General features: G+C 36.9%; 1 protein-coding gene across 1 annotated transcript in view; it reads left to right on the top strand.

The window, feature by feature from the left end:
• Positions 1-149: 149 nt before the first annotated feature.
• CYLD (ubiquitin carboxyl-terminal hydrolase CYLD) overlaps positions 150-14,307 on the top strand; it is a 187,379-nt gene continuing 173,221 nt past the window's right edge. The window contains exon 1 of the mRNA XM_071675141.1: positions 150-285. The gene's annotated coding sequence lies outside the window, so the exon portion shown is untranslated. The remainder of the gene's footprint in view (positions 286-14,307) is intronic.

Here is a 14,307-nt window from a genome sequence, read left to right as displayed (position 1 = left end):
ATATATATATATATATATATATATATATATATATATCGATAATTCCATTTATCCGTGTTAATTATTTATTTTAATGTTATGCATCTCCATAAAGTAAGAAGCACACAGTACATACATTAGAACCAAGTCAACTTCTCCAACCTCTGGTCCAGGACTTGGATTCGGTGTTGCATTGCGGCCAGTGAATCAAGAGTGATCGTTAGGCTAGTGTGATCGAACAGTTACGGTTTCAGGCATGGGAAAGAAAATTAAAGAACCTATAGAGAGATTGAGCTTTGAATGGGGGTAAGTAGCAATATGTTTATGATTTATGGATGAATTAACTTTGTCCCTGTTACAATCTTTATATATATGATGGCTTAGAGGGAGGCATGACAATCAGCTGATCAAGTAAACAAACCATCCCGGACCTGTACTCATGTGTCATGAAGTAGTATTACAGTATTATCGTGTGAGGTGTCTCTCTCTCAACATTTTTTCCATACGTGATTCCCTAATTGATTTTTTGAAGGATAGGGTTTTCAAAATGAGTGAGGTCTTATTGTAGGTGTGAGAAAAGTAGGAATGCGATGTCTCTATAGACTAGATGGCCGTTGTGTTGGCAAGCAATCAGTGATCGACTCCTAGTGCCTCAGGCAGTAATCATGCACTGTATGGCATACCTACTTTGAAGGCTCAGAATATGAAATGAACAAACAATTGTAGAACTTATTTCAAATTTAGGGAATAATTGAAGCTGTTTATTTTTTTTTTTTTTTTTACTAGATAGGATTAGATGAATTAAGACCAGTTAAAAGCAGGACACAGCTAACGTAATACCCTAATACAATTACTTTAAAATTATTCACCTTTCCTGAATCTTTCCTTCCGTTTATTTCTCTTCAATGTATAGCCAAAATGCAATTTACCAAGTTGAATTTAGTCACGAGAGCTTATTGGCTACACATTGCATAATTTGCATGTCATTTCCCCAGCCGCATATTTAAAATTGTTTTCCACCTGTGGCTGAAGAAATTGAGGGTTTTGGATCTCTGATCTGAAGCATTCATTTACTATCTCATTACTTTGGAGAATGTATAACCAATGAAAATGCAGCAGAGTAATGTATAGGCACGACAAAACTAAATTTGGAAAATTGTTTTCTACAATGGTGTGTACAGTTTGGAGGATATGGTAGGATCACTGTAGTATAAGTCATCTATTTAGTCATGCATTGATAAGATCGGCAAAGCTCCAGTTTTGGGGCACCAGCATGGATTAGGATGAAGTGCATGTTAGTGTGGAATTTTTGTAGTTATTACAAATTATTTGGACTGGGTTGATCAGGTATTTTTGTTGTGACAAAGTTAATTACCCATAAAGTGGGTAGGGCTTTGAAGATGGAGGAAATTTGTGGGTAAGAACAAGGAATGTGAAATTTTACTTTAAGCTGGTTTTGGTTCCACATCAACTTTAACTTCTGACATTGAGTGATTTTGTTCTGCAGTGTTAGTTTAGTACTTCAGTAATACAAAAACGATTATAGGGTATAAATTTGAGCATTATATTACATTGAACAGTATTGAATAAGGTGGTGGTAACAAGGTTTATGTATATCAGGATAAATTTGGGATTGATTAATGATGTAGGTAAAAGATACTGAAAATCAAAAGAACCCGTAGAAACCTCATACCCTCAAAAAGTAGCCATAAATGTTTGTAGAAATACACCAGCATTAGATTTGTCTGTTGCTGGGATTCACATTGCTGCTCACGGTTAACATCTAGTACCATTTCCACAGTATTCAGTCATGGGTGTAACTGGTATATTTCAATTAGAATATTGCACATTAAGAAAAGTCTTGACTCCTAAGGAGGTTAACTGAAGCATATAGGTTCTGCTGATTTTTTATGTGCTTTACCTTTTTGTAGTTTCATCAAACTCACTTTTACTGATATACTATAATTGCCTTTTTTCATACATATATGCTATTTCCTGTGTTAGCAAGGTAGCACTAGAAGCAGACAATGGCATCACTTGCTCATCTTATATCTCTCTGGCTGTCATACATAATGCACTGAAACCGGAGCTCTCTGTCCAAAACCTATTCCTACAGACCTTTCCATAGTTTCCTCTTGACTGCTTCACATGCCCTGGTTCAGCCCATTGACAGAGCATCCTTCCTTGTAAACCACACCACCGTAATTCACTCTTTCCTTGGCATACTTCACTCCCTCCTGCATGTCTGTGTCATTCAGTGAATTATAATGCTCAGAATCATGGTCCACAGCAGTTATTGTATTGTCTAAACTATGCAGAGCTAAAACAGACTTTTTAGCACATACTCTATATAAGCATAGCCTATTACAATACAAAACATTGATACTGTAGTAATGAAAAAAGTCGTACCATAATAAAGATTGTATAGTTAATCAGCCTGGGGATGGAAGCATAGGAATTAGACCACAATACTCGATGAGATCTCCCAGCGAGTGAGATTTTCAAAGTACTTTTTTTAAAGATACGCCATAAGCTTTCCATTGGTTACAATTCCTTATGACCTGTTTCTTATTACACCTAAATTGCAAAGATTTAAGTTGTAATTCTGTTTAAGATTGGTACTCATGATAAGTGCAAATAGCAGAAATTTACTTGTTCCAGTAACAACACATTTACTTTATACTGGTTTTGGAAAGCATGATATAGTTCAAAACTCATGACATCATTCATGAGTGTTCTTCCTTGTTTTAAAGCACAAAGGTTCTTGCCAAGAAATAAGCAATCTAGAATTAGTAATCTAAATAATTCCCTAAGGACAATACTTATCTATCAGTCATTGCAGTATTTTATAATCATCTAATAATGAAAGTGTTAAATACAGAGTAATGATAATGAAATGTGTACATGTTAGTGGGTTGAAATTCTTTTATTTATGACTTCACAATTTTAAAATCATTTTGAAACTGAAAAATGTATGTTTCATGTGAATTATTGAAACAGTAAAACTCTGGATGTTAAAAGATGTACTGAAATGAATATATTGCTGAGTGTTTCGTTTAATACAACTGTGTTTGTTTTGAAGCATCATAACCATGTCAGCATCCTGGGGATGGTGTAAATAAACAGTTAGATAGAAAGATTCATGACATTATGACCTCCTTGGGTACAACATGCAAAGTTGGTAAGGTTTTTGTAGGTCATATGAATTCCTACATATTTCAAGAACTTATTTCTTTAACCCAACATTTCCTTTATAGCCTTGCCCATTATTGCATATTCGTTATTTTAGAATAAAGATGATGCAAATCACACTCCATCTCTAAATTACTTATCCTGATTGCATGGAGTCCATTGATGTGCAATTCATCCAAAGCCGTAAGTTATTTCTGTTGTGCTTCAAAAATGGAACTTTACCATTGATTACCTACTTCAATTGTGCCACCTTATTAAAAAAAAAGATTGAAAAATAACAGTAAAGCTCCAGTATAGGGGTACCACAGAAAAACCACTTGTGGCTTTGGGAGAAATGTGTATCAGTGACTCCTTATACTCAGTAATAGTGGTTTAGTCTGAGGCATGATTTAGAGCCATATTTTTTATTCAACAATAACAATTGTGATGTTGGAGGCTTATGATGAACAAGGAAAGTTAAGGGGTTAAACAAAGTAAAACATTGATAGATATTATGAAAACCGTACCTGAATTTCATTGGCAACCAAAGCTTACTTAGAAAAAAAATGTGAATGTTAAGGTTTTTGTTCTGTTGCAAAGAGGTTTTGTCTGTGTTATTTGCTGAATGTGTTGCCTGTACTCACAGCTTGTCAGTGTGTGTACTGCCTTTCACTACATAAAATGTCAGTAAGGCTGCAAAAAGATGACAATGTTAATAGTAACTTGGGTCCTAGGTCCTTAAGTTAAATCTTAGGTGAGATCATGTTTTCCACTGTTTCATCTACTTTCTTAGCTCTAAAAACATTATAACTCTTTAATTATCTGATTTTGTGCCCCAAGATTATGATGTCTTCTCACCCCGAGACTGATGTCCCCTATTTAGTATATTTCAGTGTATACCATAGGGAATGGTTGAAATTTTCTCCTACATATAGTGTCCAATCACAGCACTCAGGTTTTTCATTTTGAATGATCTGAAGCAAATTATCACATATCCTACCCATGTTACAGACCATCATGACCACTCTCCCAACACTAGATCTGCTTTTTTACTTCTGATCCTTCCTGCTGTAACTATGCCCCTCCTTGTAGTCTCTGTACAGTATAGTTTTCTCTCTAGACTTAAGTAGGTATATAGACCTTATGACAACCTTCTATGTTATGAGGAGGCTGCTTGCCCTTACTTATAGTCTTTGTACAGTGCAGTTTTCTCTCTGGACTCGAGTAGACTTATGGACCTTGTGATGACCTATGTAATGAGGGAGTCTGCTTGTGTAATCTCTCCTAAGCTTCTGATCTGTTCTACTTCTGCTTTAAAACTAAAACTTTACTTTCATTTTGGAAACTTGGGTGGCAAAGTCTGTCCCAGAAAATGGTCAACATTCTGACCTCAATATATATATATAGGGCATTATCAGTATCACTATGTATCATCATCATCACGTGATTGTGTGATTCTGCTGCCAGCTAGAGGGAGAGCTCAGGTCATAGAGTAACTGTCTCTCCCACGACTCCAGCAAAGCTAATGCATATTCCTCTGACTACACTTTCTTGTGTGACACTGCTACCAGTGAGAAGGAGGGCTCAGGTGGTAGTGTATTGGCCTCTCCGAATACTCCATCTAACTCAAGGAATATCTCATCCCATACACTTGGAGCAGTCCATTAAGTAGAAATCTGTTTATAGCAGCCACTTAGGGTGGTACTACTGTCCTGATTGAGGAGCAATAAAGTGGTGCCCAGAACCATCGTACACTCTCCATGTCAGAATTGCTGGTCTTACCGTGTCTCATTGAAACAGGACTACTAGGCTGGTTGGCAGCTTCCGTCTTGTTACCAGCACCAAACACATATTGAAACCTCAGTTTCTTCAAATAAATACTCTTGCCTACTCCTATCTACACAAATGTTTTTGAGCATAATCATGATAGACTCCAACAAATTTATGGCCCCTAGCCCTCTGAATTGTGGGATGCTAATAATCTCCAGTTTTCTGCCTGATTCTATAGCCAGTGAGAGGGAGGGCTCAAGCAGTGGTAGTACTGGCCCATCCCATGACCTCTTTTAGACCTTCCTTTTTTTTTTCTTTTCACAATCTCAACATTCGTGGTCTCTCTAGTAACCTCTGTTGAACACCATCTGTCTAGTACCTCTCCTAACATCTTACTTCTCTCTGACACAGTTGTCAAATGATGTTTTCACTAGTCCTTTTTTTCATATCCAACTATAATACCCACTTAGGAATCCAAGTCAAAGGTGGTGTCTGTGCTTATTCCAACAACACACCTGTTGCATGCCTGAAGGACCTTGAGCTCCCAAACTTTGATGTTATGTGGCTCAAGTTCTGTCCCCCCGTTACTATACTTTCCCCTGTTTTGCCTATTGCTCTCCTATTTCTACAAATTTTATATTTTTCTTCAACTATCTAAACTCCTGCCATGAGACTTGCATCCATCTTACCTTTAAGCTGTGATCCTCTACTTTGGGGATTTCAGTGTACACCAAAGAGAATAGTTGAATTCCTCCCATGTGGATGGTGGTGGGGGGGAGGATTGAAGCCCTCATATTTTTCATTCACAGTGATTTAAAGCAAATGATCTCCCACCCTATCCATATTCTTGACCTCTGTGACTACTGTTCTAATATTCTGAATCTGTTTTTCACCTATAGTCCTTCCTGCTGTACCTACACAATCTCACCCCCCATTGGTTCATCTGATCACTTTCTCAAAAATGTATTTATTTTAATGGCACCCTTTTTTAATAGATCCCACTGCAATACCATCCAAACCTGCTGCCTTGCCGGCTTTCATCTTCCGCAAAGCTTTTACTACCTCTTCTCTGTTTACCAAATCCCTTCCAAGCATAAATACTGGCTCCTCAACAAAGCTGACTGGAATAATTTAAGTAATTTCTTTTCTAACCTTCCTTGTAAAGATTAATGTTTCTTATGTAGGGAGCATAGCAGAGGTCATCCTTAAAGGAATGGAGGCATTTATCCCTTCTTCCTCCAAGGTGACCTCTTCTTCCAGTTCATGGTTCAACCATTCCTGTTCTGAGGCCATTCAGGCAAGGGATCAAGCAATTGGGCTTGGAAAATGTCTGCATCCTCTGACTCCCATTCAGCTTTTATCTCTCCCCATAATCATTGCAAATGCATTAAGTGTTTCTTTATTCAAAGCAAGTGTGATAACTTTTCCTCATCTTCCACTGATAGGTGACCATTCTGACCCCTCTAACTATCATCCTATTGCTTTGAAATCTACCATTTCCAAGGCTTTTCAATCCCTCCTCAACTCCTATATCCTTAGACATCTTAAACCATAGTCTTCTTTCTGATCACCAGTATGGCCTTTGTAAGGCAAGATCTTACTATTTTCTGGTCATCATCCCTGAAAGGTTTTTGGGAGTCTTGTGTAGTTGCACTTGAAATATCCAAAGCTTTTGGCAGGGTGTAGCATCAGGGTCTCATCTTTAAGCTCCCCTCTTTTGGCTTCCCTTCCTCACTTTGTTCCTTCATATCTAGTTTCCCCTCCAGCTGATCTGTCTTCATGGTTGTTGATGGATAAGCTTCCCCCCTTTCTCAATCACCGGTGGTGTCCCTGAAGGTTCTGTCATGTCCCCTGCACTTTACTCTCCTTTTTATCAGCGATTTCCTCTCTTCCACAAATAACCAAATCCACTCATAAGCTGACGACTCAACACTGCATTCCTCCACATCCTTCAGTTTTGCATCTCATTTTGACACAGCTTCTCCTCAGTACACTTAGACAGGATATCTTAGTGGGGGAGACGAAATCTAGTTAAGTTTAATGCCTCCAAGACCCTGTTTTTGTCCTCCTCTATCAAAAACTCCTAACAACTCTTGTCTCTCCTTTGACAGTTCTGTAATTCCACCTCTTGATGCACTAAGCGTACTTGTTATTACTCTTTCTTGGAAATCTCACGTTACAGAAATAGCTAAGTTTGACTCTAAGAAATGGGGAGTCTTCTTTAGATGTCGCAACTTCTTTTGAAGAGTCGCTCCATTTATACAATGGGTTGACTCGTCCATGTATGGAGTACTACTCTTACATCTAGGATGATTCTAGCTTTGCATTCTTACTTGACTGAGCTGAGTCGAAAGTGGTCCGGTTTATGAACACTTCCAGGCTAACTTCAAAACTTGACCCTCTAGCCCTACAATGCAGCATTCATTCATTTTTCCTCTTCTATAGGTATTACTTTGTTTTTTGCTCCAGGGAGCTAGAAGTGGGGGCACACAAGCAGGAGGTGGCTGCTTGTGTGCCCTCACTTCTAGCTAGACCATGCACTATCCAGCAAGCTGCTGCATCACATGATTACTGTTAGGCTGTTGGCAGCTCAAGGGCAAGTTGTTTTGATAGCTGTCTCTTTCCCTACAACTTGAAGCTTTGGAAACTCACTACCCTCTTATGTCTTTCCCAATAACTATGACCTGGCACATTTTAAAAGACAGGTTCACTTCCTCCAAAATTTGTGAATACTTTCTCATCTCTTCTTTTTCAATTAAGTCCCAGCCTTGATGTGGACTTTTTTCCATGACTGGAGCTTGAAAAAAAAAAAAAGAGTGCTGGGATATTAGTTTTTGGACAATTTGAGAGCCCCGCTACATCTGGGAAACATTGCGCCTGTTATGGTTGAGGGACAAGAGACAAAAAAGCGTCTGCCATCTACCAGTTATGGCAGGGAGGAAAAGTAACAAGTTATTGAAGGTGTTGGTTTTGAATGTAAATGGGATGATTGATGAGAGTAAAAGGAAGGAGCTTGTGGAGAAATTTGAAAATTGTAGCTTAAATGTGATGGGGATTGGGGGAACTCATATCCATTTAATCTCGGAGAAACATTTTAGAGAGTGCAAAAGATTATTAAGGGGACTATTATTTGTGTACCTTGGAACCTTAGCTCAACCTGGGCTTTATGTAAGAGCGCATGATGTGAGGGAGGTGGCCTTTGTGTTAGCCTTCCTCAGAAACCATTTTTGTAGGAAATCAAGAAATGAGGTCTTTGGTATTCATCTTTCACATTTGTCTGACAGTACATAAGTTAAGACATTATGGATTTACCCCGTGGTACTGGTAATTCCTCCTTCAGAAGACATAGATTCTAGTGTGCCTCTAAATCACCATGAAGGTAATCATTATTACTTGTAGGTTTAGTGTTCATACCTGAATGTTTTTCTCTAAACTCCTCTTCTTCCTGTGGGTATGCTTTAATGCATGCTGGACAAACTGCAAATGAGAGAAACCTACGTCTTGATATTTGAAAAACCTTTTCTTTCCAAAACAACATCCCAAGAGCAGTTTTTCTTGGTTTTAAACTTATCCTGACTTTCTTTCTCTTATGCAAAATCTATCCTAGTATCAACTAAGACTTCTTTTGGGATGACAAATACATGATTTGCAAATTCTAAGCCAGGAGCCAGGAGTGAGTGGGTTGATGTCATTCTATGGCTGCTTGTTTGTCCAGAGATGGGCCTGAAATGTGCAAGGTAGCCACAACCATGGTTGATAGGTTAGTGCAGATTGGGAATACCCAAGCCTTTTTACTTTAAAATACTGGGGGTTGGAGTGTCCCAACTCTGGTTTTCGTAGAATTATCCTTGAGAATCTCCATGCCTGTGGGTCATTGCCTTGGAGATTTTTTCATCTTCCTTCTAAACCTTATTCGTAGTGTATTGTACTGCCTCATTGTTTACACTGATATTATTAATCATTAGTATGTTAACAATCTTACTTTTTATCACATTTAGACAAGTGTGAATTTTTTTTTTTTTTTTTTTTTTTTTTTTTTTTTTTTTTAACTTCGCCATTTCCCGCATTAGCGAGGTAGCGTTAAGAACAGAGGACTGGGCCTTTTTTGGAATATCCTCACCTGGCCCGCTCTGTTCCTTCTTTTGGAAAATTTATAAAAAACGAGAGGGGAGGATTTCCAGCCCCCCCGCTCCCTCCCCTTTTAGTCGCCTTCTACGACATGCAGGGAATACGTGGGAAGTATTCTAACTCCCCCATCCCCAGGGATGAAATATATATTTACTTTTAAAATTCATCTTAATATCTCGCTGCTTATCAGGTTTTTGTTATTTTCTTTAATTTTTAATTACACAAAGTTAGAATTTTATTTTTAATTTCAAAACAATACTGATGTGGTAATCAGACCATATAAATAAGCCCCATGTGTTGATGGCATTTTTAAGTTCTGCTTTCCATGATTCATTGCAATCCATGCAAGTATATTTCTTTAACGCATCTTAGTGTCTCATTATTTTTCATACTAAGAGAATGATAAATATCATTCTTGTAATATTCTAACAAGCTCTTAGAATTTTTTTCACTTGGACAAAGCTAACACAAATGTTTGGTTATTTTGAAATGCATGTTAGTGTCTTATTGTTTATCATATTTTTGGTGTCATTCTCTTTATTAGCAATTAAACAGATTTAGAGAATTTTTATTATCTATTTCTGGACAAACTAGACTTTTGAATTGTATCTTAGTGTCTCTTTGCACATCAGGTTTTCATTATTATTTCCCTTAATTTTTAATCACACATGGTTAGAGTTTCTTTCTGTAAAACAGTACTGATGCAGTTATCATCTGTATAAATAATCTTAGTACATTATATGAATAAGCACCATGGGTTAATGGCACTGATTACTGATTTACTCTGCTTCCCATGATTCATTGCAGTACACAAGTAAAAGAATTTTTAATGCATCTTAGCACTTCATTGTTTACCATGTTTTATTTATAATTCTCCTGTTAATGATAATCAACCAACTTTTTTCATCTTTCAGACAAGCCTAAAACAAATATCTGCTTGTTTTGAAATGCATGTTATTGTCTCAGTGTTTATCATATTTTGAGCATCATTTTCTATATTAGGAATTAAACAGCATTAGAGAATTTTTATTTTCTGTTTTTAGACAATACTTATGCGTTAACAAACCAAATAAACACCAAGTGCTATTGATGATGATGATATGCTTTTCATCATTCATTACCATTCCGACAAGTAAATTTTATTCCATCATAGCATATTATTGTTTACCATGTTTTGTATATCATCTCTATCAATAATTTAACAAGCTTTTAATCTTTTATCACTTTTAGAAAAGCTTGAAATAAATGCCTGCATGTACTGAAATTTTCAAAGTGGATCACAGTTCATGCACCATCAAGGGTCTGTGTTGTGAATGATAACATTTGGTTGCATAGAGTTTATTGCAAACTGCCAAAACAGTGATTGGCAAACTCGTTAATGGCAAGGGAAACTTGTAACAAAGTTTTTATTTATTAGATGCATAGACGCATAGCAATTTCTATTTTGTTTCCATTTACATTGGTGAATTAAGTGCGTACATTCTTTCACTTCATTCACACATATCCATATCTTATGTCCAGTTAGCTAAAGTAATCACTTTTCAGTGCTAATGTAAGTACCTCATGATTTTCTGTTTGCACATTTTGGTTAATTTGTCAGGTGAGACTAATATTCACACTTCCACCTTTGCACATGCAAAAAAATCTCCATTTTAAATTAGTGATAAAACGATCATTCTTCTGGCTTCATCTGAAATAGTATACCTCTACTTTTAGATGATTTACTCACTGCATCTGCACAGTCATTTACAATTTACCTTTTCATCTTATACCATTAACCATACTGTCGTTAGTCTTCTTTTACAGCATTTCATCTCTGGTAAGCATCCTGTATAGCTATACCAACTCAAACATCAATTGTTCATGTGCCTTTCTAACAGTGTTTTCCCACAATTTATCTTTCTCACTTCATTCTTTACATCTTATGCAATTATGCTCTGTAAGTTCTCCGTCTCTCTTGCTCTTATTCTATGATTAGACACTAGTAGTGTAAGAGATAAGCAGTAGCTTATTTCAAAACATAAAGAAAAAGGCACCTAACTCCAGATAAACATGAAATAGAAGCAAGGAATAGTGAATTTAGGACGAATGAAGAGTTAAGTGAACAGGAGTTAGAGACAACCACATTAGAGGGGACTTATGATTACTATTCTTGAATCTTGGTTAGATATCAATGATAAAGATTTCATCACCAAATATGCAATTCCAAGGTACCCTATGTTTTTTTACAGATAGCAGAAATCAAGTAGGTAGTGGTGTCTTGATCTTTGTTAAAGCTCATTTTAATCTTATTACTGAAAAATGTTAGTCAATGAGAATGTCGGCTTCATTTTTGTATAAATTGAATATAAGATTCATGAGGAAATAACAGTAGAATTTGTTTATAAGGCTCCCATATGGATACCAGAGATAAACAAAAGATTTTATGGTCAGTCAGCAGAAATTTTTAATGAACAAGATGTTATCATAGGAAATTGTAACACATCGATATCTAAGTTTGATAGTTCCTTAATCCAATTAGTCAAGAAATCTACTTGCTATGAGAATATGTTAGATTTAGTTATAACTATGATGAGGATCATGTTGAAGTTAGAGGAAAGTTTGGTACAAGTGATCATTGACAAATTATGTTTGAGGTCACTTTCAACACTGAATGTAATGTTGGTTGATATGATAGTAGCGAAAAAGTGCCCAATTAATAACTTGCGAATTTTAATTATCTTTGCATTACTCTTGACAGGCAGATCTGGGATAATATGGGCATTGAAAATGACATGAATGTAGCTTGGAAAAGCTTCTGTAAAACTTTCAAAGTAGCAGAGGGAACATTTGTGCCAGTGTGTAGTAGATGGTCTATTTCTAAAATGAAGCCAAGATGGTGGAAAGGTGAAATAAAGAAGTGCCTGTTGTCTAAGAAAGTAGGTCAGTAGAAATTCAGAGAGACCAATAACCAACATGATTGAGTAAGTTCTGTAAATTTTCATAGACTAATATGACAAAGTAAACGTCAGTATCAAACATACATTGCCAAAAATAGTAAAAGAAACCCCAAGAAATTTTATATTTATGTTAAAAGCAAGAGTTATTACCCAGTCAATTGGTCCATTAATATTGGAAAACAGTGACTTGGTTCAAGACAGTGAAGGCATGAAAAAAGTCTTTTATTTTTTTGCATCTCTATTTACCATTAAAGACATGACTCATGCCCCAAATCCAGTTTATTGATAAAAAAGGAGAATGTTATGCAACAATTTAACATAACAGCAAAAGACATAGTATAAGCAGTAAACCTAATGAATGTAAGTAAAATGGAAGGGTCTGATAATTTTTTTTCCGAGGACAATGAAGGGGGCAAAAAATGAGAGCATTCAGCCTATGACTTTCTTCTCAGTAAATAATTTTTGGGAAAAATTTCGGACTGATGGAAGTTTGCCATTTTGACACCGATTTTCAAAATGGGTAATAAATCACTTGCAGAAATTAATGGCCAATAGCTTAACGTCTGTCATATGGACTCTGGTGATGAAGCAGTTAGTGTTTTTGACCATGACGCATTCACAGACCGCCCAGGGTCGAGTCTGTAGGTTCGATTCCTAGTTGCAGCAGTCAGTCCACAGTCAACCCAGCTGTTCATCCACCCTTAAGCCTTAAGAGTTGGTCGATGAAATGGGTACATGACAGCTAGAGACTGATTGTGAATAAATGTGGCCTTTGTTGTCTTTTCCTAGCACTTCCTCATACGCTTGCGGGTGGAGTGGGGTGCCAGTTCATGTGTAGTGGGGTGGCGATGGGAATGGATGAAGGCAGGATGTATGTATATGTCTTTGTATGTATATATGCATATGTGCGTGTTTATATACATGTGTATGTGGGTGGGTTTGGCCATTCTTTCGTTTGTTTCCTTGCGCTACCTTGCTAACGTGGGAGACAGCAACTAAGTTTAATAAAATGAATAAAATAATATATGTATTTCATTTATATTATTCATTATACTTTGTTACTGTCTCCCGCTTTAGTGCAAGGAAACAGACGAAAGAATGGCCCAACCTACCCACACACACACACATTATATATATATATATATATATATATATATATATATATATATATATATATATATATATATATATATATATATATATGTGTGTGTGTGTGTGTATGTATATATATGTGTATATAAGTTGGAACAGAGAAGGGGGCCAGGTGAGGATGTTCCCTCAGAGGCCCAGTCCTCTGTTCTTAGCGCTACCTTGCTAATGCGGGAAATGGCGAATAGTTTGAAAAAAAAAAAGTTGGAGTACTTCACACAAGGACAAATCAGCTCTTTGTATAAATGACACAACTGTACGAAAATATAATTCAGCATCTAAACAGGACTCCCAGTTTCATAAAGGCAGACTAATCTATTTCAATAGCATGGGGTTTCCAAGAATGAGTGGATGTTGCAGTAATGTCACGTACATTCATTGAGTCAAGAGATGGAATTAGAACCATCAAAGGAAAAACAAGAGTTGTGAGGAGTATTCAATAGCGAGATGGGTAGAAAATGGGTCTTGGAGGCATTAAACTTAACTAGATTTCGTCTACCCTCTGAGATATCCTTTCCAAGTCTGAGTTTATCGCGGAAGTTGTGTCGAGACAAGATGCAGGTCGAGTGGGAGAAGGAGCAGAATTGAAGGATGTGGAGGAATGCTGTGTTAAGTCATCAGCACATAAGTGTACTTTGTTATTTGTGGAGTGGAAATCATAGATAAAAAGAAGAAAAAGTGTGGGGGACAAAACAGAACCTTGAGGGACACCACTTTTGATGGAAAAGGGGGGAGGCTAATCCATCAACAACCACAGAGGTAGATTGGCTGGAGAGGAAGCAAGATATGAGGTAGCAAAGTGAGAGAGGGAAGCTTAGAGGTGAGACCCTTATACCACACCTTTTCAAAAGCTTTGGATACATTGAGGGAAACTACATAAGACTCCCAGAATCTTTCAGGGATGATGACCAGACATGAGTGAGATCAAAAAAGAGTATCACCAGTGGATCTCATCGTAAGGAAGCCATACTGGTTATCAGAGAGAAGGCTGTGAGATTCAGGGTGTCTAAGGATATGGCAGTTGAGGAGGGATTGAGTGATTTTGGAAATGGTAGATGTCAAAGCAATTGGATGATAGTTAAGAGAGGTCAGAACAGTCACCCTTCTTAGGGATGGGATGTATCAATGAAAGCTTCCAAGAAAAAAGAAAAGGTTTAGTTTTCAAACAGAA

This window comes from Panulirus ornatus, chromosome 20 (assembly GCF_036320965.1).
Source record: "Panulirus ornatus isolate Po-2019 chromosome 20, ASM3632096v1, whole genome shotgun sequence".
NCBI lineage: Eukaryota > Metazoa > Arthropoda > Malacostraca > Decapoda > Palinuridae > Panulirus > Panulirus ornatus.
This window is presented reverse-complemented; position numbering and strand designations above follow the sequence as displayed.